This window comes from Mus musculus, chromosome 9, assembly GCF_000001635.26.
Source record: "Mus musculus strain C57BL/6J chromosome 9, GRCm38.p6 C57BL/6J".
Classification (NCBI taxonomy): Eukaryota; Metazoa; Chordata; class Mammalia; order Rodentia; family Muridae; genus Mus; species Mus musculus.
This window is the reverse complement of record NC_000075.6, coordinates 10115789-10143499: the sequence shown is the minus strand read 5'-3', so window position 1 is coordinate 10143499 and position 27711 is coordinate 10115789. Positions and strand designations below refer to the sequence as shown.

At 37.3% G+C, this 27711-nt stretch overlaps 1 protein-coding gene across 14 annotated transcripts in view; it reads left to right on the top strand.

Annotated features, from left to right (window-relative positions):
- Nucleotides 1-27711, top strand: part of Cntn5 (contactin 5) — a 1270553-nt gene that overhangs the window by 761276 nt on the left and 481566 nt on the right. The window lies entirely within an intron of this gene.

The following is a 27711-nucleotide window of genomic DNA, read 5'->3' as shown; positions in this document are numbered from 1 at the left end:
TATTTACACAATGACAAGCTCATCCAGTACTGCCATTTACTGAATGTAGCCCATGAGAGAGTGAGACATTGTCTTATAGACACTCTAATGTAAATATACATAAAGTACATTATATGTACTACTAAGCAAAGGCATAGATCCTTGAAAAACTGTGAAATTCCTTCATTGATGGGAAAGCTTACACCATGTGAAAACTTTAATATTATTTGATAGTTAGCAATCTATTTGAATTTAAATTCTTGAGGATTATAATCGGCAAAAATTGAAAGGGGTTGAAGAATCCTTGAATTAAAACATATAGCTATATTCATTATAACTATATAAGTTGTCAAAATGATTTTTAAGTTAATTTGAACTGAGTCATTTCTAAAATTAACCTGAGATAGAGACACTTTCTTATAAACATGAGGAAAGGAAAAAAAGACTAAACAGTTGGAAGCACACACGGTTGCAAGACAATGAGCAAAATCCTAGGAAAATCAAAATCCTATTTTTTAAAATGTCAATTTGGCTGATTTCAGAATGATATGTTTAGAAATTCAAGAGAAACAAAAACTGTTCCCTGCAAACACTATTTTTGTTTTATAGAATCATTTGTGGCCAGTCATGCGATCATAAAAGGGTTTTGTATTCATGATAAAACAGCTCATGAAATCAAATAGATAACCTTCCCTGCCACCCTTCCATTGAATAAAATGGTCATTTTGAGATAGATATGTCATGACATTTTAAAAAATGATAGTTCCAATTTGACTTTGTGTCTTTCCTGAATACTGCAATTGCATTATAATCTAAATAATCTTTATTATTCTGACCTTATTAACTACTGCACTGTGATTAATTTTGTTACTGTATAAAGTAGCACAAAGTAGTAAGATAATTAAGTATGGAATCAGCATATTTCTTCTCTTTTTCACAGTTAAGAACTACTTAATTTTCCTAGCACATATTTAAGAACCACCAGGGCTTATAAAACTTTTGTCATGATAATAATGTTACTTACTGGCTTGTCCATAGTTAGGATCCAGAAGGCTAAATGTTCCATGGGAGGCTGAGATTACAAAAATAGCTTTCTGTTATCAGCAGCTTACTACACCACAAGTTCTGGCTTGTGAAGACATAAGTGGATGAGGACATTGATGCTGGCTCTTTTTACCAGCAATGAAGAAAAAAATGAAAGAGGGAGGGAAGGAGGGAAGGAGGGAAGGAGGGAAGGAGAAGCTATATCTAATGTGTTTAAAATTAACTGAAATTTAAATTCTTCTGAATGTGTCTTTCTATTCCCTTTCGAATAGGATATTTAGATAATAATTGTTCCAAACTGTTTTATTAGCATGCTTTTTTGGACCTCCTCAAAATGTGACTTAATGTGACTTGAGATATAAGATTTTTGGTCAATAAGAATGGGATACATATGTAAATCCTCATGAAATGCCCTGCACATCAGATGGAAATTAGCATGATCCAGGGAGTCTCATAATCATTGTAGTTGGGAAAATACTTCCTGAGATTCCTAGTGGCCAAGTCCGGTAGATAGATAGATAGATAGATAGATAGATAGATAGATAGATAGATAGATAGATAGATAGATAGGAGACTCTACTTCAGAAGAAACTGTTGTTCTTAATAAATTATATTTTACATGAGAATCTTGTACTTCAATCTCTGCACCATCTCACAAGACTCAATAGCAAATTTGATTAGCCTAATTGATTCTGTAAAGGTAGTCAGGAAGGAATTCATTTAACTTACCGATATATCCAAATACAGAAATATAATTAGAATGTTATAAGTACCAGCTAACATCTTTGAGTTGCTAACTAAAGAGTCACTTCCTGTCCTCCTCACCTGTCCCACACAGGCATGGGTTAACTTTCTACTCATGAATATTTTCATACTGACTTTTCCCCAAAGGAATAGTTACAAATACATTTCAGCCCAGTTAATATTAAAACTTTAGTTTATCATTAATAAATATCTAGCTAACAGAGCTACAGTAAAAATTAATGAGGGTGAGAAATTTATATTTTAAAATGTGTTTTCAAGTTCAGAGAGGGGGTTGTAAATAAACCCAACCCTGATATATTCTGTCCAGTAGTGAACCTTAGTGGTTATCAAGATGATACTTGAAAAACTATATTTTCTTTCTCGAATCTATGTTCATCATGAGGGTGATTTCTTTACAGAGTGGAAGGATCTCCACTCAGACAAGTGAGAACATACAATATCATACATTGCCACTCGTTAGCTAGTGCCACCTGGAAGGGAATGTAAATGGATAACGTAACTTTTCAATACCAAACCCAAAGCTCACTGCAGTCTCTCCAGAGTTGGTAATTTTTTTTCCATTTTAGAAATGATTCATGTCAGCAAGTCAAACAGAAAATGAATCAAGAGTAAAATCTCCTCATGCTGTCTCTAGCTTCAGAATATATCTTTATATGCAATCCTTTGTAAATTGATAGTTCATATCTAAATTTGAACACATTGGTTTTCAGGGCATTTAGATGGTTTAGATCCAAAATATTCCATTCGTTATTCGTGAAGCAGCTGATTAAAATAACCTCCTTAACTTTTGAGAGATTTTATTACTTGTAGACTTTATATCTAAGCCCTTTAATTTAACCTTTCATTTTCATATAAAACTCAAAAATTACCTCTCTGCGTTTTTCATAACTTTTTCTCTAAAGTAAAATTAACCTTAGACTTTAAAACCACATTTTACTAGTTTTAAATATCTAATGAAATTATTTGAATAATCACTAACTCCACAGTATAGCCTAAACTTATTTCATTAGTCTATGAGGTTTTGCCCATAATAACTTTATTAATTTATTTTAATATTAATCTGAATGAAGGAGTGATATTAGTCTGAATGAGTTCAATGGTTGTAAAAATATTAGATTTTGTTATAAAATAAGGTTGTTTATCATTATATCTTCCATACACATAGCAATTCTCTCTCTCTCTCCCTCTTTTTCTCTCTCTCTCCCACCCTCCGTCTTTCTCTCTCTCTCAGTATATATATATGTGTGTGTGTGTATATATATATATATATGTATGATACATATACATACATATATATGTATATTTACATGTGTGTATGTACGATATAAATATGTATATGCATATATAAAAATTATATATGATGTGTGTGTGTGTTTTATTTTGTTCTGTGCCAGTCTTATGCAGCTCAGTCTAACCTTGAATAGAGTTACATAGATAGCTGATGACTATGAGCTTCCAGTCTTCCTGCATGTACCTCCAAAACGCTGGAATCCTAACTACATGACTGCTTTTCAAAGAACTAAAGCCTAATTTCTGCTTATTTTTGAAAGATAGCTTAACTACTTTTGGTTTTAATTTTTTAAGAGTTTTTTTTTCTTTTGAGGCATGGTTTCTTTGTGTAGTCCTGGCTGTCCTGAAACTCACTCTGTAGACCAGGCTAGCCTCAAACTCAGAGATCTGCCTGCCTCTGCCTCCCAAGTGCTGGGATTAAAGGCATGCACCACCATTGCCTGACTTGTTTTTAATTTTTTATTAATTGATTATTTTATTTACACCTCAAATGCTGGCCCCCTCCTGGTTCCCCCTCAAAAAGTTCTTCCTTGTCTCTTCCCCCTTTGCCTCTGAAAAGGTGCCTCTCCCATATTCCAGCAACTTGGGGCATCAAGTATCTACAAGATTATACACATCATCTCCCACTGAGTCCAAAGAAAGCAGTCCTCTGCTACATATGTGTCTGAGGCCTCAGACTGGCCCGTGTTTGCTCTTTGGTTGGTGGGTCAGTTTCTGGAAGTTCCCAGGGTTCCAGGTTAGTTGACACTGTTGGACTTCCTGTGGGGTTGCCATCCACTCTGTTCCTTTAATCCTTCCCCTAACTCTTAAACAGGGGTCCCCAACTGTTGCATGTAGTTTTAAAAACATGTTACTTACCACCTTAGCCCAGGAGCTGCCAGCCCCACCCCCCTTTTCTTTTTCCTTCTGGCTCCACCTTTGCTCCAGGTTTGACAGTGTTACCAGCCCCCTCCCTAGAATTTGCTGATAAAGGACACAAGATCCGTTTTGTTATTTTAGAACTTGCCTGCTAGGCACAGTTGCTGGATGCAGATGCCTCCCTTCTGGAAATGTGGGCCCTTATCAAATGATCGTCTCCATTTCTCCTCTGCCACAAACTCAGTGGCCGTTTTAATCAGCCCCTGTCAAATGTCTCTGGCAACCAACCCGCAATGAAGCCACAGATCCTGGCTGCCCCAAGATCTTACATGATTACTGAGTGGTTCTCTTTCCATGGCAGAAAAAGCCCTTCTCCCTTTCCCTGCATCGCTCTTTCCTCCTGGTACATGGAAGTCCCATCTATTCTTTCCTCCCAGCAATTGGCTCCTGGTCTTCTTTATTAACAAGTCAAGAACCAATTAAGGAACCAGTCTGTGAGTATCAGTCCGATGCTGGTAGAGCCTTTTAGGATAACCATGGTAAGCTCCTGTCTGCAAGCACAAGATAACATCAGTAATAGTGTCAGAGATTGGTGCCTGACCATGGGTTGCCTACTCCTTCAGTATCTGTTTCATTTTGTCCCTGCATTTCTTTAGACAGGAACAATTTTGGGTCAAAAGAATTAAAGGTGTTTTGGTGTCCCCATTCCTCTACTGGGTGTACTATGTGAGTACTGGAGGTAGTCTCTTAGGTTCCCTTCTCCTCATTGTTGGGCATTTAGACTAAGGTTTTCCACATTGAGTCCTTTGAACCTTCCCCATTCTTGGTCTGTGGGACTCTCTAAAGGTCGCCCCTGTACCCCACACCCTGAAGCTGCATATTTCCATTTATGCTCCTGGCCCTCAGTGCCTCTCTCCTGTCTGCCCCCCAACCCCCTGCCCTGATCCTGCCCCTTTTCCCATCCACCTCCTATCTTCGCCCCAGGTTCTTCAATCCCTTTGCCTCCCATGATTTTTTTGTTCCCTGTTTGCCTTAGTTAGGGTTTTACTGCTGTGAACAAACACCATGACCAAGGCAACTCTTACGTGAATAACATTTATTTAGGATTGGCTTACAGGTTCAGAGGTTCTGTCCATTATCATCAAGGCAGAATATGGCAGCACCTAGGTAGGCATGGCACAAAAGGAGCTGAGAATCTTGTTCTAAAGGCTAAAGTTAGAAGATTGGCCTCTAGACTGCTAGGACGAGGGTCTAAAAGCCCACCCCAAAAGTGACAACCTTCCTCCAAAAGGCCACATCTACTGCAAGACCACACCTCCAAATACTGTCACTCCCTGGGCCAAGGATATTCAAACCACCACACTATTTTAAGTTAGATTTAAGCATCTTCACTTGGGCCTGCTCTCACATTTAACTTCTTTGAGTCTGTGGAGTGTATTATGGGCATTCTGTACTTTATGACTAATATACACTTATCAGTGAGTACATACTATGCATGTCCTTTTGAGTCTGGGTTACCTCATTCAGGATGATATTCTCTAGTTTCATCTATTCTTCTGCAAAATTCATGATGTTCTTGTTTTTAATAGTATTCCATTGTGTAAATAAACCACATTTTCTGTATTTATTCTTTGCTTGGGGGACATCTAGATTGTTTCCAGTTTCTGATCATTACGAATAAGGCAGATATAAACATAGTGGAACACCTGTCCTTGTGATATGGTGGAGCATGTTTTGGGTATATGTACAGGAGCAGTATAGCTGGATCTTCAAGTAGAAAAATTTCTAATTTACTGAGGAACTGCTGTTGCATGTAGCTTTTGCTGCCCCACTTTAGCTCCTGGAAGTGGCCGTATTACCACCCCTGTCCCAGCTTCTATTGACTCCATGGGAAAAAAGGCACACACACAGTTGTTCATTTTCAGCTTGCCTTCTTGGCATAATTGCTGGGTACTCCTATCTCCCGCCTTGGAAAAGCATGCCCATATTAGTATACTCTTAGGTCTGCTTCTCTCACCTGTCCTAAACTTTAGTGGCTAGTCCCATATAGCCCCCGCTAAACACCACTGACCACCTCCTGTGGGAGCAACCTGTGTGGCTGCTCCGTTTTGAGAACTCACATGGCTCTTCAGCCCTTCTCCATCAGAAGCATAGCAAAACTCTGTCTCTCCTTCCTTTTCCTCTAGGGACTCAAAAGTCCTGCCTGTAACTTCTGCCCTGCAATTGTTCCATGGCTTCCTTTACTGACAGATCAAGAATGAGTTGGGAAACAGGACCTCAGCGTCAGAACTACCCTTACAAACATCCAGATTGATTTCCAGAGTGGTTGTACAAGTTTACATCCCCACCAACTATGGAAAACTTTCTCCCTTTCCCATATCATTTCCAGCATATGCCATTGCTTGAGTTTTTGGTCTTAGCCATTCTGATTAGTGTAAGGTGAATCTCAGGGTCAATTTGATTTGCTTTTCCCTGATGACTAAGAATATTAAACATTTCTTTAAGTGATTCTTGCCCACTCAAGATTCCTCTGTTGAGAATTCTCTGTTTAGCTCTGTACCCCATTTTTAATTGGGTGATTTGGGTTTTTTGGAGTCTAACTTCTTGAATATAATTCCTCATATATTTTGGTTCTTAGCCCTGTCAGTGTAGGAAAGATCTTTACCCAATCTTTAGTGGCAACTTGGTCCTACCGACAGTGTCCTTTGCTTACAGAATCTTCTCTGTTTCATGAGGTTCCATTTATCAATTGTTGATCTTAAAGCCTGAGCCATTATGTTCTGTTCTGGAAATTTCCCCTGTGCCTATGTGTTCAAAGCTATTTCCCATCTCTCTTCTATAAGATTTAGTGTATCTGGTTTTATGTTGAAGCCTTGATTCACTTGGAATTGAGCTTTGTATAGGGTGATAAATGGATCAATTTGCATTCTTCTACATGCAGACTGTCAAGTAGACCAGCATCATTTGTTGAATTTGTTGAAGATGTTTTCTTTTTACTACCATATGGTTTTGGCTTTTTTTTTTTTTTGTCAAAAATAAAGTGTCTGCAGGTATGTGGGTTAATTTCAGGGTCTTTGATTCTATTTCATGATCAACCTGTCTGTCTTTGTATCAATGCCATAAGATTTTTATCACTATATGTTCTATAGTACAGCTTGAGATCAGGGACTCAGGGATGGTGGTTGTTCTAGAAGTTCTTTTATTGTTCAGAATTGTTTTGGCTATTCTGGCATTTTTATTTTTCCATATGTAGTTGAGAATTCCTCTTTCAAGTACTGTAAACAAAATGCACTGAAATTTTGATGGGAATTGCATTGAATCTATAGATTGCTTTTGTTAAGATAGCCATTTCCACTATGTTAATCCTACTGACACATAAGCATGGGAGATCTTTAGATCTCTGTGGTTTTGTTCAATTTCTTTCTTCAGGGACTTGCTTGCTTAGAGTTATACCAAGATATTTTATATTATTCGTGAAGGGTGTTGTTTCCTTAATTTCTTTATCAGCCTGTTTATCAGTTATGTATTGGATACCTATTGATTTGTTTAAGTTAATTTTATATCCAGCCACCTTGATGAAGTTTTTTTTATAAGCTCTAAGGGTTTTCTGGTAGAATTTAATGGGTCACCAATATATACTATCATATCATCCATGAGTAGTGATGCCTTGACTTCTTCCTTTCCAATTTGGATCCCTTTGATCTCTTTCTGTTATCTTATTGTACTAGCTACAACTTCAAGTACTATACTGAATAGATAGGAAGAGAGAGATAGGAAGAGAGTGGGCAGCAGTGGGCAGCCTGTATTGTTCCTGATTTTAACAGGATTGCTTCAAGTTTCTCTCCATCCAATCTGTTAGCCTATGTTTTTTATTGGTGAATAGAGTTCACTGATGTTGAGAGATATTAATGACCAATGATTGTTAGTTCCTGTTATTTTGTTATTGGACTTTGTATCATATATGTGAGTCTCTGCTTTTGGATTTGGTGCGACATGATTAATTTCTTGTGTTTTCTTGGGTGTGGGTACCCTTCTTATGTTACAGTTTTCCTTCTAGTATCCTCTATAAGACTGGATAAGTAGAAAAATAGTTATCATGGAATATCTTTTTTTTTCCATATGTGAAAATTGAGAGTTTTGCTGGGAATAGCAGTCTGTGCTGGCATATTTGGTTTCTTAAGGTCTCCCAGACATCTTTCCAGAATCTTCTGGCTTTTAGAGCCTCTATTAAGATGTCAGTTGTAATTCTGATAGGTCTGCCTTTATATGTTACTTGGCCTTTTTCCCTTACTGCTTTTTTACTGTACATTTAGTGTTTTAATTGTTATGGGATGGGAAGATTTTCCTTTCTGGTCCAATCTATTTAGAGTTCTGTAGGCTTCTTATCTTTACTTTTCGTCTATGATTTTGTTGTAGATGTTTTCTGGCCCTTTGTACTGGGACTTTTTACCATCTTCATTCCTATTATTCTTAGTTTTGGTCTTTTTATTGTGTCCCAAATGTCCTGGACTTTTTTGGTTTATGAATTTTTTACACTTTGCATTTTCTTTGCCTGCTGTGTCAATATCTTTTGTGGCATATTCTATATCTGAGATTCTCTTTCCCATAACTTGTCAGCTAGTGATGCTTACATTTGTAGTTCCTGATCTCTTTTCTTTTTTTTTTTTTTTTCATCTCCATGGTTGCCTCCATTTGTGATTTCTTTATTGTTTCTATTTTCATTTTTAGGTCTTGAACTGTTTTGTTCATTTCCTTTACCTGTTTGATTATTTTTATTTCTGTATTTCTTTAAGGGATTTATGTTTCCTCTTTTAGGGAGTCTACATTTTTTACTGTGCTTTCTTATATTTCCTTAAGGGAATTATTTATATTCTCTTTAAAGGCCTCTATTATCTTCTTGAGATGTGATTTAAAATCAGAATCTTGCTCTAGAGGTGTTTGAGTAATCAAGGTTTGCTGTAGAAAAAGAGCTAGGTTATGATGGTGCTGAATTGCATTGGCTTTGGTTTATTAGGCTCCTACATTTTCTGTTCACCATCTGGTTGTTTCTGCTTTTAACTGGCCAGTGTGTCCCAGATTGGAGCAGGCCTCCCTGGAGGCAGTTGGAGCTGTGTGTCCTAGGTTAAAACAGGTCTCTTGGGAAACAGGCAGTGCTATGTCTTGGGTGAGAGCAGGCAATCTTCACCAGATGAAGATAAAGGTATAGACCTGGAGGGAGATGGGACTCTGATTTTGTGGGGCAGAGCCCATGTATGCTGGGCTCTGTGCAATCCCAGCTGGTATGGGTATTGAGGCAACTGAAAACAAATACAAGTGACTTTTATCTTGCTCTATCTGGAAGTTTATACCATAAACAATATAAAATAAACAATAGTTTCTAAAGGTAGGAGCGTTTTTTTACATATGTCATTAACAGTCTAAGCAATCCCAATAATAGGATAAGCCTTATAGCTTCTTATATTAAGAACAGAAAATTGAAAAATAAAAGTCATAAACTCTATGTATGACCATTCAGGCCAGATTAACAGTAAACCTAAGTTATGCAATGCTTCAATTAGCATTATGTAAATTTTGGGCATTTTGAGCATCTGTACTTTATTCATATAGAGAATATTTATTCACAGATTTCTTTTGGTTTCATTATCTATTCACCTGGATTACGCCAATGCAGAGTCTCACAGAGAACATTTACACCAACAGCTTTCCTCTGATGTTTTATTCCAGTAAACTAAGCAGTAATTTATTCCAATAACCTAAACTTTGTTTTGTAATGAGAATATAACAATTGTTTTATTATCATCTGTGTAAGATACAAATTGCCCTAATTATAAGGGAGATATAGTATAGAAGCAAAATATTGTTGTCTACAGGTTCATGTGTTTTGGGCCAGGCTGGTGGCACTATATTTAGAGGTTGTAGCAACTGTTGGAGGTCACTCAGGCAAGCCTTGATAAAAGCCCAGTACAGTTCTATCACTATCTATCTGCTTTTATTTTTTCCTGTTTGCTAATAGGATGTAACACTCACATGCACACGCATGAGAAGACTCAGAATGAGGACAGAACGTGGATGGTAAAAACTGCTCACAGAGAACAAGGCCCTCATGAGGAACTAGACTAGGTGCTTCTCATGTTATATTCTAGCATAACAGCTGGCTGCCTTCTGGACATGTCCTAAAACTTGAATAAGGCTACATTTAAAAGTAGTTGAAAGTTTGTTTGCTAGAAAAGAATTATAGACATTAAATCTGTGGCATGATTATTGCACATTGTATTTTTCAAGATTTGCAGTAAGTGGAATAGCTTGAAGTAAAACAGAAATATATAAACCACAAATGTAGCCAAAGATGTATGTGTGAAGCACAGAACATGGTGGATGCAGACATGTTTCTTGCTGTTAAAGTGATAAGCACCAGTTATGAGAAATCTTTGACTTTTCAGGAGAACAAGAGGAAATGTACCTTGAGGGCAAAAGGTTGCTCAGGAAACTCCATCTAAGGGAGCATACTTGAAAAGCAGTTCCTTAGACTATCATGCCTAAGAACTACCACAGGAAACTGTTTTGCAATGTTTTGCCATAAAGACATACAGACATAGCTAGAGTTCCGTTCCCTTAAGACCAGTTTACATCTCAAACTATTAATAAAATGTGGCTTGTTTTGCATGTATGTAGAGTGCCAGAATGAAGGAGTCTTGGAAGTTTGCACCAAGGCTTTAGAGACCTGAAGCTGGGCAATGTCTACCAGACTCAATTTCTCTACGTGACATCCCAGAAGTTGTTAGGATGAAGCCTCAGTTTTAATGGGGACCCCATGCTAGAGATTCCAGAAACACAGGGTTAGCATAATGGAAAGTTACAGACTCCCAGTTGCAACTAGCTTGAGAGTGAACCATACATGCTGCAGGCAGCATAATTGGAGCAATGGGTATAGATAAGACCCCTAAACGTCGATGATATCATCATCAGGATAGACGATAGATTTGGATACGGAGCAGCTGCTAGGTTTCTGTTCTATTTTGGAACACTATTTCCTTACTATATCCCATTCCTCCTTTTTGGAATGAGAATAATTACGCTGTGCCTCTGTATGTTGGGCATCTTTAACTTGTTCTCAGATTTAAATAGCATACAAACAAGGGACTGCCTATGTTTTTGGATACTTTCAATTTTAGGTTTATGTACAGTATTAAAGCTGTGAGGTCTGCACAGGAGAGCACATGGGCCACAGAAGCAACAGAGCTTCTTGGAGAGGGTCCCTTCAGGCCTTCATCATCAGCCAGGAGGCAGAACTGATCCTCAGATGTCTGTGAGCCTTACCTGCCAGAGGAGAGCTTGCTTACAGGGACTACTCTGACATCCAGGACTCAGGAGAGAGATGGTCTCCCAGGTGTGCTGTCAAAGGCTAACACACTCACAGTAGGAAAAAGCTCCAACCAGAGACACCTAGAACATTGAACACCAGAGATTCCCAGATGGTGAAAGGATAACATAAGAATCTTACTAACAGAAACCAAGACCACTCAGCATCAGCAGAACCCAGTACTCCCAACACAGTGGGTCCTGGATACCCCAACACAACCGAAAAGCAAGATTCAGATTTAAAATCATATCTCATGATGCTGGTAGAGGATTTTAAGAAGGGCATTAATGACTCCCTTAAAGAAAAACAGGAGAACACAGCTAAAGAGGTAGCACTCCTTAAAGAGGAAACACAAAATCCCTTAAAGAATTATAGGAAAACACAACCAAAAAGGAGAAGGAATTACACAAAAACATCCAAGACCTAAAGATGGAAGTATAAACAATGAAGAAAACCCAAAGGGAGACAACTTTGGAGATAGAAATCCTAGGAGGGAAATCAGGAGCCATAGATGTGAGCATCACCAACAGAGTAAAAGAGATGGAAGAGAGAATCTCAGGTGCACAAAGACTCCATAGAAAACATGGACACAAAAAGCAAATAAAATGCAAAATGCAAAAAGATCCTAACTCAAAACATCCAGGAAATCCAGGACACAATGGGAAGACCAAACCTAAGGATAATACGTGTAATGAGAGTGAAAATTTTCAACTTAAAGGGCCAGTAAATATCTTCAACAAAATTATAGAGAAAACATCCCTAACCTAAATAAAGAGATGCCAATGAACATACAAGAAGCCTACAAAACTCCAAATAGACTTGGCTAGAAAAGAAATTCCTCCCAACACATAATAATCAGAAAAACAAATGCACTAAATAAAGATAAAGTATTAAAAGTAGTAAGGAAAAAAGTTCAAGTAACATATAAAGGCAGACTATTAGGATTATACCATACTTCTCAGCAGAGACTATGAAAGCCAGAAGATCCTGGACAGATGTTATACAGACCTTAAGAGAACTCAAATGCCAGCCCAGTATATTATACCCAGCAAAACTCTCAATTACCATAGATGGAGAAACCAAAGTATTCCATGAAAAAATCAAATTCACACAATATCTCTCCATAAATCCAGCCCTTCAAAGTTTAATAAAGAGAAAACTCCAATAAAAGGAGGGAAACTATACCCAAGAAAAAGCAAGAAGGTAATCTTTCAACAAACCTAAACACAGATAGCCCCAAGAACAGAATCCCAAATTTAATGACAAAAATAACAGGAAGCAAAAATTTACTTTTCCTTAATATCCCTTAATATCAATGGAATCAATTCCCCAATAAAAAGACAGACTAACAAACTGGCTACATAAACAGGACCCAACTTCTTGCTGCAAACAGGAAACCCACCTCAGGGACAAAGACAGACATTACCTCAGAGTAAAATCCTGGAAAAAAATTTTCCAAACAAATGGTCTGAAGAAACAACCTGGAGTAGCCATTCTAATACCTACTAAAATTGACTTTCAACACAAAACTATCAAAAAAGACAAGGAGGGGTACTTCATACTCATAAAAGTAAAATCTACCAAGATGAACTCTTAATTCTGAACATCTATGCTCCAAATGCAAGGGCATCCACATTCATTAAAGAAACTTAGTAAAGCTCAAACCACACATTGCACCATGCACAATAATAGTGGGAGACACCACTCTCATCAATGGACAGATCCTGGAAACAGAAACTAAACAGAGATACAATGAAACTAACAGAAGATATGAAAAATGGATTTAACAGATATCTATAGAACATTTTATCCTAAAACAAAAGAATATACCTTCTTCTCAGCACCTCATGGTACCTTCTCCAAAACTGTCCATATAATTGGTCACAAAACAGGCCTCAGCAGATACAAAAATATTGAAATTATTCCATGCATACTATCAGATTACCATGGAACAAGGCTGATCTTTAATATCAACATAAATAATAGAAAGCCAACATACATGGGGAAGCTGAGCAACACTCTTCTCAATGATATCTTGGTCAAGGAAGAAATAGAGAACATTTAAAGACTTTTTAGAGTTTAATGAAAATGAAGCCACAACATACCCAAACTTATGGGACACAAGGAGAGCAGTCCTAAGAGGAAAATGTATAGCTCTGATTTCCACCAAAAAGAAACTGGCGAGAGCATACAGGAGCAGCTTGATATCACACCTAACGTCTCTAGAACAAAAGGAAGCAAATTCACCCAAGAGAAGTAGAAGGCAGGAAATAATCAAACTTAGGGCTGAAATCAACCAAGTGGAAACAAAAAGAACAAAACAAAGAAACAACCAAACCAGTAGCTGGTTCTTTGAGAAAATCAACAACTAAGATGAACCCTTAGCCAGACTCACTAGAGGGCACAGGGACAATATCCTAATTAACAAAATCAGAAATGTAGAAGGAACGTAGCAACAGAATCTGTGAAAATCCAAAACTCTTCAGATCCTACTACAAAAGCCTATATGCAACAAAACTGGAAAACCTGGATGGAATGGACAATTTTCTAGACAAATAGCCGGTACCAAAGTTAAATTAGCATCAGATTAGCTATCTACCCTAAAGATTTAGAAGCAGTCATTAATAGTCTCTCGCCCAAAAAAGCCCAGGACTAGATACCCATCTGGTGGGTATTCTTATTTCAAAGTTCTCTTGGACCTTCAAAGAAGACCTAATTCCAATACTCCTCAAACTATTCCACAAACTAGAAACAGAATGTACTCTACCCAATTTATTTTATGAAGCCACAATTACTCCTGTACCTAAACCACAAAAAGACCCAACAAAGAAAGAGAACTTCAGACCAATTTCCCTTATGAATATCAATACAAAATTACTCAATAATATTCTCACAAACCGAATCCAAGAACACATCTAAACAATCATCCATTCTGATAAAGTAGGCTTCATCCCAGGGATGAAGGGATGGTTTAATATACAGAAATCCATCAATGTAAACCACTATATAAACAAACTCAAAGACAAAAAACACATGATCATCTCATTAAATGCTGAGAAAACGCTTGACAAATTCCAACACCCATTTATGATAAAAGCCTTGGAAAGATCAGGAATTCAAGGCCCATACCTAAACATAATAAAAGCAATATACAGTAAGCCAGTAGCCAACATCAAAGAAAATGCAGAGGTACTTGAAGGAATCCCACTAAAATCAGGAATTAGACAAGGCTGCCCACTTTCTCCCTACCTATTCAATATAGTACTTGAAATCCTAGCCAGAGCAATTAGACAACAAAAGGAGATCAAGGAGATACAAATTGGAAAGGAAGACCTCAAAATATCACTATTTGCAGATGAAATTATAGTATATATTAGTGACCCTAAAAATTCCACCAGAGAACTCCTAAACCTGATAAACAGCTTCAGTGAAGTAGCTGGATATAAAATTAACTCAAACAAATCAGTCCTTTCTGTACACAAAGGAAAAACAGGCTGAGAAGGAAAGTAGGGAAACAAAACTCTTCACAATAATCACAAATAATATAAAATACCTTCATGTTACTCTAACTACAGAAGTGAGAGATCTGTATGATAAGAACTTCAAGTCTCTGAAGAAAGAAATCAAAGAAGATCTCAGAAGATGGAAAGATCTCCCATGCTCATGGATTGGCAGGATCAATATAGTAAAAATGGCTATCTTGCCAAAAGCAATCTACAGATTCAATGCAATCCCCATCAAAATTCCAACTCAATTCTTCAAGGAATTAGAAAGAGCAATCTGCAAATTCATCTGGAATAACAAAAAAAAAAAAAAAAAAACTAGGATAGCAATTGCTATTCTCCACAATACATTAAAAACAAAACTAAACAAACAAACAAACAAACAAACAAACAAAAAAACAAACAAACAAACAAAAAAACCTCTGGTGGAATCATCATTCCTGACCTCAAGCTGTGCTATACTACAGAGTAATTGTGATAAAAACTGCATGGTACTGGTACAGAGACAGACAGGTAAATCAATGGAATAGAACTGAAGACCCAGAAATGAACCCATACACCTATGGTCACTTGATCTTTGACAAAGGAGCTAAAACTATCCAGTGGAAAAAAGACAGCATTTTCTACAAATTGTGCTTTCTCAACTGGCAATTAGCGTGTAGAAGCATGCAAGTTGATCCATTCTTATCTCCTTGTACAAAACTCAAGTCTAAGTGGATCAAGGAACACAACAAAAAACCAGAGACGCTGAAACTTATAGAGGAGAAAGTGGGGAAGAGCCTAGAAGATATGGGCACAGGGGAAAAATTCCTGAACAGAACAGCAATGGCTTGTGCTGTAAGATCAAGAATTGACAAATGGGACCTCATAAAATTTCAAAGCTTCTATAAGACAAAGAAAACTGTTAAGAAGACAAAAAGGCCACCAACAGATTGGGAAATGATCTTTACCACTCCTAAATCACATAGGGGATTAATACTATATATATATATATATATATGAAGTTGGATTCCAGAAAACCAAATAACCATATTTAAAAATGTACAGAGCTAAACAAAGATTTCTTACCTGAGGAATACCGAATAGCTGAGAAGCACCTGAAAAAATGTTCAACATCCTTAATCATCAGGGAAATGCAAATCAAAACAACCCTAAGATTCCACCTCACACCATTCTGAATGGCTAAGGTCAAAATTTCAGGTGACAGCAGATCCTGGTGAGGATGTGGAATTGCAAACTGGTACAACCACTCTAGAAATGAGTTTTGTGGTTCCTCAGAAAATTGGACATAGTACTACTTTAAGATCAGCAATACCACTCTTGGACATATACCCAGAAAATGTTCCAACTTTTAGTAAGGACACATGCTGTACTATGTTCATAGCAGCTGTGTTTATAAAAGCCAGAAGCTGGAAAGAACCCACATATCCATCAACAGATAAACGGATACAGAAAATGTGATACTTTTACATAATAGAGTACTACTCCGCTATAAAAGCAATTAATTTATGAAATTCTTAGGCAAATGGATGGATCTGGAGTATATCATCCTGAGTGAGGTAACCCAGTCACAAAAAGAACACATATGATATGCACTCACTGATAAGTGGATACTAGCCCAGAAACTTTGAATTCCCAAGATACAATTTTCAAAACTCATGAAATTCAAGAAGAAGGAAGACCAAAGTGTGGGTACTTTATTCCTTCTTAGAATGGGGAACAAAATATCCGTGAAAGGAGTTACAGAGACAAAGTTCTGAGCTGAGACTGAAGGAAGGACAATGCAGAGACTGCCCTACCCGGGGATCCATCCCATAAACAACCACCAAACTCAGACACTACTGCATATACCAACAAGTTTTTGCTGAAAAGACCCTGATATAGTTGTCTCCTGTGAGGCTATGCCAGTTCCTGGCAAATACAGAAGTTGATATTCACAGTCACCCATCTATTGGATGGAATAGATGGTCCCCAGTGATGGAGAAAAAGACCCAAGGAACTGAAGGGGTCTCCAGCCCTATAGGAGGAAGAATAATATGAACTAACCAGTACTCCCAGAGCTCGTGTCTCTAGTTACATATGTACCAGAGGATGGACTAGCCCTCCATCAATGGGAAGAGAGGCCCCTTTGTCTTGCAAAGATTCTATGCCCCAGTATAGGGTAATATCAGGGCCAAGAAGTGGGAATGGGTGAGTTGGGGAGCAGGAAGAATAGGGAGGATATAGGGGAATTTCAGAGAGGAAACTAAGAATGAAGATAGCATTTGAAATGTAATGAAAACATCTAATAAAATTTTTTTTAAAAAGCTATTAGAATTATAGGGACTTTTGAGATTTACTAAATACACTTGCAGCTTTAGATCTCTGTGAGCTAGTGGCATCAGAGGTGCTATAGTATGGCTCACATTTTTGCATATTTGGTCCCAAACTAGTACTCCTCATTTAGGGGGTGTGGCATTTTGGAAAGTGTACAGAGCTGGAGAAAGCAGTGGAGAAATCCCACTAGTATGAGAGACCCTTGTACAATAAAGCTTAGAAGCTTAGCCCCGCTTCTACTTCCATCTCTTTTGGTTCTTGATTCTTTACTTGATGGTACCATGAACCTTAACTTCTCACAGCCACAAGGCTCCCCCCAAGGTTCTCCCATCTCCCTACTTGCCACACATGACGGACAGCATTTCTCAAAGCCAAATAACTCCTTTCTCTGTTGAATTGCTTCCTGGTCCAGTATTTGTTCAAAGTAATGGAAAGAATCTAATGAAGGAGATAAAATAAGTATAATTTATTTCGTTTAAATGCCTATGTCCTCAAGTTATGGTGAATTCAGGAAACACATAATGATTTTAGAAGTCTTGGTCATGTACTCTATGTCAATTTTATCTTCTAATGTAAATACAATCTAGTCTATTGCAAATATTCACTTCAAAAAAAGCAATGGATTAGAGATTGGAAATTTCCCATTAATCCAACTTTAGATCAAATTATATTCTAGCACCTGAAGTTTATATAATCTATTAGTCTTATGAGCAGAAGCTGAAAATCAGCTAACAAGTTGGTATTAGCAACTCACTTGAAAATTTAACATGTAGATGTGAGCTTAAATTGCAGTCTAAATTTAATTATCTAAGTTTCTACATCTTGGAAGGACTAAGAACTTGTAATATTAGTTCAAATTGCCTTTGCCACCACCTCAAAAACTAGGATGGCATTGTAAGCATGTATAAGGGCTAGTGAACATTTAAATACAAGACATAAGAATTAACTATTAACCTAACCATATTTACCTTGAAAATCCCTTGTATCTCTGCAGCATTTTGAATATGAAGTTTTCTTCAGTGTTTCTAGCATGACAGTCATTGAAGGAGAAATAAATTTCAGTAATACATACATTTTAACTGTTCCTTTGAACTGGAATGGTTTGTCCTTGCCCAGGGCCTGTTCAATCTCCTATAACACAAAGTGATACCCTTCATTGTTGCTTATAACAGATGTTATTTTTCTCCTGGCATCTGACATGGAGACAAATTACCATCTCCCCATAAAACTTATAAAATGAAATTGCTTTTCTTCATTCATAGATTATGCAGACTTTGTAGGTCTACCTCATTTACAAAATTTACAGCCTTGCTCACAGAGGGGAGAAAACAGAATAAAACAAACAAACAAACAAACATGTGAGCCTTAACATAACTGCACTAAAATCTAACTCTCCTGAGTGCATCCTCATTCTAAAATTGAATTAAAATATATGTCATTATTTATATTAGGGCAATGTATGGACTGATTGTTTACCACAAGGACAAGAAAATGACAAACATGAGTATAGCTTTCCTTTTGGAAGACTCTGGGGAAAGCTAACTCTCAAGTTATTCTGCTCTTATGCAGATTGAACAGCTCCTTCAAGTAAAGCTTGGGTCCTGGGACCTCGTTTAACATGTGCACTCCTCACAAGTACCTTGCTCAGGTTGCTTTAATGATGATGCTTTCTGAAAGACCAGAGTGGATATTTGCTGTCTGTGCTAGTTTGTCACTGTTCTAGAGTGGGACCTGCAAGAACACAGCCAATAAGGCCTCATGCAATAGCCAATTCTATTGAAAGCCTCCAAGGGGTTATCCTCAGAGGATTAGGAATGGTCACCTGAGTAAAGTTCTCATGAGCCCAAGCTGTATAGAATCACAAGCACATGCCACAGGTGACAAACAGCTGCCTTTCCACAGAGGCATATAAAAGACAGTTTAAACTTTTAATTGAATAGCAACAGCCAGCGATAATGAGTAAGCTGAAGTAAACTCCTCCCATCTGCTACATCTGGGTGGAGCATGAAAATATAGTTCATGTTTTGAAGAAACAGACCACAAGAATCTTTTCTTCATTTCTTGGATCTCACAAATATTTAAAATTTCCCTCACAAGACTCAAGTCCTGAACCATGTTCTGACACTTCTTTAAGATCACATACACATATACATGCACACACACATGCACATACACAGATACAGGCATTTGAACACATGCATCCAATGTTGACAAATATATACACATGTACATACACAAACACACATACACACCACACAAACATACCTGATGTTTACCCATGTCAAAAAAATGTATTACTAAAACTAATTCTACTGCAAATTAATACCTAAAATACCATTAAAGTAAAGAGGTATATTTCTTTCACACTAGGCTTTTATTGTTTGTGTTATAGCTGTTTTTCATCTGCCTCATTCTTAGTAAAGGGTAAAATAGAAAATCAGTAAATCTCTCTTTCCAGCAAAGTAAAGCCTATTGAAGTGTGTGTGTGTATGTGTGTGTGTGTGTGTGTGTGTGTGTGTGTGTGTGTGTGTGTGAGAGAGAGAGAGAGAGAGAGAGAGAGAGAGAGAGAGAGAGAGACAGACAGAAAGAGAGAGAGAGACAGAGACAGAGAGAGACAGAGACAGAGAGACAGAGAGAGACAGAGGGACAAAGAGTTGAGACTGTTATGTTTTCTTAGAAGAGTGTTCTATGGGAGCCAAAGCCAAATTCGAAAAGGAGGAAGGAATGAGGAAAGCATAAAAACCAATCAAGAGGAAGTGTCTGTCCATTTTATCAAAGTTGGAACATTTATTTAAATAAAATAATGATTAAAAATGTATAAAGATGACACCCCATTAAAAATGATCTAGAAGTTAGAGTATACATCCAAGTAATTCTATAGAAAAAAGCTGGAGACACCCCCCCCAAGAAAAAATGTTTCTTTATTATTTCAGCAGTAAGGAGGCTAGAAATGGGATTCATGGTTAAAACACTGGCTGCTCTTCTAGAGGACTGGAATTCTTTTCCAACACCCACTTAGGAGGTTCACAACCATCTATTGACTCAAGTTTCAGGGTCATATGAAGCCTCTTCTGGCCGTTGAGAGCACCTGTGCTCATGTTTATATACCTGAATGCACAAGCATACACATAAGTAATAATTTAAAAATAATATTATACTCTCAGCAGTGACTGAATCACAGAATTTCCAACAATAAGTGAGACTACATAGCAAACCTATACTTAATTAGTAATTGATATGGATTTGGCTTTTTTTCTTCAGCTGAAAAAGACATATGGGCATTCTGGCTTCTTTCTCATCCTTACAAAACAATTTTCAAAATGTGCCTCCTAGCATATCCAAACTGAGAGATCGAGTAGTTATTCCTGGAATCAGAATTTCAATTTCAGCATTGCATGCAAAACAGCAAGCTCCAAATTACAATTACAAAGACAGCAAATAATCACTTCTGGTATCTAACATTTTTCTTGTTAAATATCACCCTGACCACAGTTCTTCTTTCTTCCATAGAATTCCTCTGAATTCTATGTTCCTTTTTAAATGAATTGTACAACAAATCACCCCCTGATGTTCCCTACATTTATTTGTTACATACATTTATTTGTTCATAGATTCTTCTTTTGAAGCACTTCCATGTCATACAGTTCTCACCACTGGTTTATGAATGTCTGAGAGAATGTAGTGTTGGTGGATATTTGCTCATTTTTAAATAAGAAACATGGGCATTGGCCTATAACCATGTATTTGAAATTATTATCAGTTGTAAAGAGAGAAATCAGTACCTTGGTTTTGAAATTTATAAAATATTAACATAGCATATCCTCTATACCAATTGTTACAGAAAATGTCTTCCATTTTCTGGTCTTGGGAACTGACACAATAGATTCAACAAAATCATCCTGCCTTCACCATAGTCTCTAGAAGGTTCTCCTTGCAATGTTAAAATGTATATTATTCCATATTCTATTGTAATGATTTTCATATAGAAAACATTTCTACTTAAGATTATAAAATATGTCCAAAAGATTATACAGAATGTTTGAATTATTAAGAAAAAGCACAAATCACTGGGAAATTATAAATCACATTAACAAATAAATAATAGCTACCCCCCAAAAAGCACGTTTGTTCATTTACACATATACACACTAGGTATCTTTGTGGCTTTAACAAATACAATCCCAATCAAATGATCATATTTTACAAGAAAAATGTTATAATTTTTAAACATGTCTCAAAATGAACATAACCTAACATAAATGAGATAATCATACATAATATAACTTTATTAAATATTATGGATATATACTCAAGTATTCTGAATTTAAATTCAACAAAACAGAATTATTAGACAAAATTAGCTAAAGTTTATGAATACTAAAAATCTTTCCTTCTAAAATATAAAACAAAATTATTTGCCTAAGCCACCTGGACATCTTTTACAGCCCATTAATTAAAAGCAATGTGTGATTTGTTTAGCTTATTGCATTCTCCACAACTCATTAAATCTGGGCTTAAATATACTTGTAGCCAGCTTTTGCTTCACTTGTTTTAATTAATTTTTGATGATTTAAGATACTAACCATATGAATTCAAGCTTTCCCTTCTATTTTCCTTGCCCCATACTAAAGCCTGTGGTATGTGTGTTTGTGCATTTGTGTATGAGTGTACGTGTGTGTGTGTATGCATGTGCATGAGTGTGTATGTTGCACTATTTTTTCTTAACTTTTTTCCAGTGAATTTTGTTGGCACAGTTCAGTAATTATCACACATTAACAGCATCCAGGGATGTGTGAGGGTGCTCACTCCAGTTTCTGGAATATTCTACTGGTATAATTTGTAATAAAGACTTGTGTAATCACCAAGACTATTTGGCTGTTTTCCAAGCAGCTTACTATAAGCAGCCTTGCTCTGAAGGGCACCTCTGTATACATACAACCAATAAATTATCTTTTTCTTTTCCAACTATAAAGAGAATTTTAGAAAATGACTGAGCTCCACAATGTCTGTTGAATGATTTCTAAGGTTACAGAGTAGTGAGTGGGTCTTCTCCAATTTCTTACCCTCTGCTCCACTTAAAACAGAAGTATCTATTTTGCTACTTTTCTATCATGCGGGGTAATTTGTTAGGAAGTAAGCATACATAAATTTAAAGAAATGCCACCCAGAAAAAGGTGATTATTTTTTGCTGAAGAAAATACTCAGGTTCTTTCTCATGTTTTGTTTCACGTCTTTCTAATTCAATGTGACCTGCCCTGCAGAATCGGTTTGTGATTTTAAGACCTTGGGTATTAAGGAATCTATGTAAAAGTTCATGGTACTTGGATAACAAAGGTCCATATGATGCTTAGAAATGGGAGGATAGGAGGAATATATTGCAACTTTAGATAGGTGGAAACCATGGTAAGTGACACAAATATTGTATATATAACAACATTCCAATCTTTGATGTCATGCAGATATTTTTATGTAAACCCAGCATCCTATCTTTCTGTGGTTAATTCTAAAGTCTTTGTTGGTTCAATTAATTTGTCAGTAGTGATGGCCACTTCCCCTAGCTTCAAAAGTAGCAGGAAAAAGTAAGCATAAAAGAGGAATATGCAGATATTTAGAATGAAACATGTTACGTACCACCTATACAAAGTATCTTACCACTATGTGCTATTATAAAGAAACCAAGTGTGTCTTTTTTTTTTTTTCTGTTGTGGTGTATTAAATATACTTGGGCCAGGGATTGACATTATTAGGAGGTATGGCCTTCTTGGAGTAGGTATGACCTTCTTGGAGGAAGTGTGTCACTATGGGGGTGGTCAATAAGACCCTCCCTCCTCCTAACCATGTGGGAGCCAGTCTTCTCCTAGAGGCCTTCAGATGAAGATGTAGAACTCTCACCTCCTCCTGCACAATGCTTGCTTGGACACTGCCCTGCTCCCACCTTGGTGATAATGGACTGAACTTCTTTAAGCCAGCCCCAATTAAATATTGCCCTTATAAGAGTTACCTTGGTCATGGTGACTGTTCACAGCAGGGGAAATGCTAAGACAACTGTTTATTGAAAACTATCATATGACGGCTATCACTGTATTGCCGCTCTGTTGATTTGTCTGGTATAGAGTTGAGCTCAGGTGGACAGGAGACTACAATTTTCTGGGCATTTAATAAAGCATTTCTTTTTTGTTGTTGGTTTAGTTCTCCTCCAGTTTATTTTTCATTTTTAAAATATTGTTTTTAATTGTAATGTGTGTGTGTGTGTGTGTGTGTGTGTGTGTGTGTGTGTGTAAGAGTTTCTGCTCTTATATTGGAATGTCTACCACCTGTATGCAGTTCCTGCACAGGCCTGAAGAGTGATTCAGATCCCCTGGATCTCAAGTTGTAGATGGTTTGAGCTACCATCTACAGGAACCAGGAACCAAACCCAGGTCCACTGTAAGAGCGGCTAATGCTCTGAATTGCTGAACTATGTCTCCAGACACTCATTTCTTAACTTCTGATGCTTCTGATCTATGGAGCCAACAATACCATGCACATCTCTCTGCTCCATAACCATCTCTGTTCCTTTTCTTAGACTTGCTTCTCTTTTGAGTTCCTGTCTGGTGCACTGAGCTAACTGGATAACCCAGTTGAAGTTAGTTAGTGTGCACAATGTCAATTAACCTCGTACACTCACCAATTTTACAAGAGATAGCACTCTGAAATATTGGATATGGAGCAATCTAAGAACAAAGCATTACATAAGAGAAGATGAAATGAAAATAATGTTATTTATAATCATAGATAAGGCCAATATTTACAGGAATATATTGTCTATTATTTTGCTGTGCTTAGTAATTTTGTGTACAGAGTTGTTTGTATTTTGTGAACAACTTTTGAAGTCAAGGTGTTGATAAGAATAAATAGTCTCATTATTGCCATGAGTCTCAGATTCAACCGTATGAAACTTAGTTTAACTTGGGTCTTTGAATTCAAAGCCTTTGCTCCTTTTTACAGAAAATTTCAATGGTAAAGCCTGATATAAAACAAGGTGATTCAAGTTAGTTCACGGAAGTAAAGAGCATAGATTCTGTGTCATGTGCAAAACACTAAGTGAGGCATAAGTAGACATCAGTGGCAGAAGCTAACACAGTGAGTAGTGGAGGAGCCAAGGCGCTTTGCAGCATGGTAGCTTTAGGTGAGAGGGTGGATACCTTTAGGAAACAAGATTTAGGTCCAGCCCCTGTATATGGTCTCTTTGGTAGTTCACCTAGGTGCCCACAGATATGTAGCAGATGTGCAGCTTGATCTTCTTCTGGGTCCTGAACAACTGGCGTTGTCTCTATCCCTAAAAATGTTGTTATTCTGTGGTATACATTCTTCTAGTTGGGCTGCCTTGTTTGTCCTCAGTGGCCTAGACCTGCAGAGACTAGATGTGCATGGTCAGGGGAAACCCAGGGGGACTTCCTTTCTCACGAAGGAGGTGACAAGGCATGGAGGGAGGGAACTTGGAAGGTAGGCTCAAGGGGGTGGGGTTACAGAGATCAGGATATATAGAGTGAGTAAATAATAATAAAAAAGAAAAAAAGAAGGAAATTAAGGCCTATCAAATTCACCCTTCAAGAGAAAATACAAAGGAGAAAACAAGGTTTTTAAATGAATGGCAGAGTAAGAAGCACTATGAGACTGTTTGATGGTCTTGCCAGCTTTTCAGTCATTGTGATGAACACAATGACCAAGGCAACTTGGGGAGAAGGGGTTTATTTCATCTTATAGTTTCAGGTGACTGATCATCACCCAGGGAAATCAGAGTGGAACTCAAAGCATAAACCAGAGGCAGAAACTTAAGCAGAGGCCATGGAGGAGTGTTGCTTATTAGATTTCTCCCCTTGTCTTATTCACCCTGTGTTCTCATAGAACTCAGGCCCCACCCAGGGATGGCACCACTCATAACAGGCCATGTGTTTCCACATCAATTCCTAATTTAAAAAGAAATGTACCACAGGCCAATCTTAAGGATATTTCTCAGTTGTGCTTCCCCTTTCTTAGATGACTATAGCTTGAGTCAAATTGACTAACAAAGAAACAAACCACGCTCACACACACACACAGATGCACACACATACACATACACTCACACTCACAGAGACAAACACTAGACCAGATACACACACACATGCAACACACACACACACAAAGAGAGAGAGACAGAGAGAGACAGAAAGAGAGAGAGACAGACAGACAGACAGACAGAGACAAAGACAGACAGAATCCAAGGTGGCAGAGATAAGAACAACCTTCAAGCATCAGCCAGCAATTGCAGTGATGCCCCAGACAAGCATACAGTTTCCTGAGCCAGGTTGTTGGGCTGGCCCTCTACTACATCCTCTCATTGAGTATCAGCTGCCATAGTAATCAGCATTTCTAAACTATATTTAGCACATATAGCTTATTTTGCCTAGTGTAGTGCTGAATCTAGGGAACTTCAATGGCTCCGTTCTTTATAAAACCCCCTTCAGGTTTAGACCTTTGAATGTTTGTGAAGGGTTTCCACACACATTTCCATGACTAGGCTTTGAATAGGTGGCCTCTTATGGGTTGCGATGAAATCATGGAAATAGAAATTGTGGATTGTGTGAATGTAGTCTGATAATTTCAAATCTGAATTTAACCTTAATGATCACTTTTTGAGGGAGAGCTAAAGAAGATGGGTAGAAAGCTGGAGAGATGGCTCTGCAGTTAAATGCTTGGCTCACAACCAGAAATATATGGTGGGAGTGTGTGTGTGTATATATATGTGTGTGTGTATATATATATATATGTGTGTGTGTGTGTGTGTGTGTGTGTGTGTGTATGTGTGTGTGTGTGTGTGTTTGTAATTTAAGCATTTAATGGGCCTTAAGTAAAGTACCCTTTGATTCTTTTGCATATAACTGGTGCTTTCTTAAATATGAGCTCAGCATGTTACTTATTGTTGATCTTACAGAGATGGATGTCAACACAGCTGGCTTTGAGTTTCCACCAGCCTGTCTGTCTCTCCTTCTAAAATGCTCAGATTACACATGATTATACATGTGTGCTGAAGTGCAGGGTTCTATATAGTAATATTTGTGAGTGTATAACACACATTTGCAGCCAGCTACTCCCATAAGTCACTTCCTGAGAACAGTATTCACCATAGGCACACAGCTGAATCTGTTTTCATTTTCTGTCTACGATCACATACAGAAATCATGAGCTTAATCTTCCTGATATGCAAATGTGAAAAACTGATAAGACAGAGTTGATTGATCCAGGAAAATGGTGCTGATTCTTCCAGGACAGGCTGCTTCTCATTGACCATCTTCAGTTTGCTTCCGTAGCTGAGGTATTAAATTCAGATTCATGTGGCAAAGATGATCAGAAAGGGTAACGTCTCCCTTAGGGATCTATTTAAAAATGTCACAATTAAAATTTTCCAGAAAGTTTCAGGCAAGTGTAACTTTCTGACAGATAAAATATGTGATATATTTGGCCTAAGGATGTTCCATGGAAACTGTGATAAGGATTTACCCTCAGCTCCTGCATCCCCACCTAATTGGATAGCTTCATACTCAGTGGGGGAAAACCCTTATGTGATTATTTCTGCCCATACAACTGGAAATAGTCTAATTAGTGACTTTGTGATTGGGGCAAACGGTGAGCATGAATCTAGAAAGAAGACTGTGTTTAATTGTTCTCCAATAAATTTGACTGCCCAAACATAGCAAGTTAAAAACTTGAGACTTTTGTTTAAAATATTTGCTTCCCTAGCATGACAAGCTAAATTTATATCCCCTGAATCTACCAAGTGCTGGGTGGGTATAGTGACCCACCTTTAATCCTAATACTTGGAAGGCGGAGACCAGTGATTCCTAGAGAAAAACCACTAGGCAGACTAGTTGAGTCGAAGTGCAAGACTTCCTCAGAATATAAATGGTGAATGATGGATGAAGATATGAGACACATACACACATGGATGTGTCCATATATAACACACACACACACACACACACACACACACACATACACACACACACACAGGTTTGTACACCACATTCATAGGCAGAAAATGTCAGTATTTAACTTTCAGTTTAATATCATTCGTAAATCTGAGACCCTTTTCCTAGAAATAGGAGATGATGCCCACATAGACACTTAACTTTTGCACTCCCTCCACTGACAACTCCCCCAGAAACTTCCAACATGGGTTACTATTTTCTCTATAGGAATCAACTAACAATTTCAACTATTTAGTGTCACCAGAAATAAACATTCTTTAATCAAATCTTTAGATCTGAGTCTGAAAATTGTATTTACCATTCAAGTAGAAATTTTTCCTAGTGTTTTAACAAGATTGTGTGTGTCTATGTGTGCGCATACATACAGGTTACTACACAAACAGATAAATCAGAGGACAACTTGTAAGAGTCTCTTCTCTCCTTCCTCCATGAATACATAACTGGGTATTGTAGTTATATAAGCAATATGAGTTTTGTTATAAAGGAAGCAAAATATTCACAACAAGTGATTCTAAAATTCACAAATAAAGAAATATGATATACATATGCACTATAAAATGAGAATAAAACTCATACTTTGTCTCAT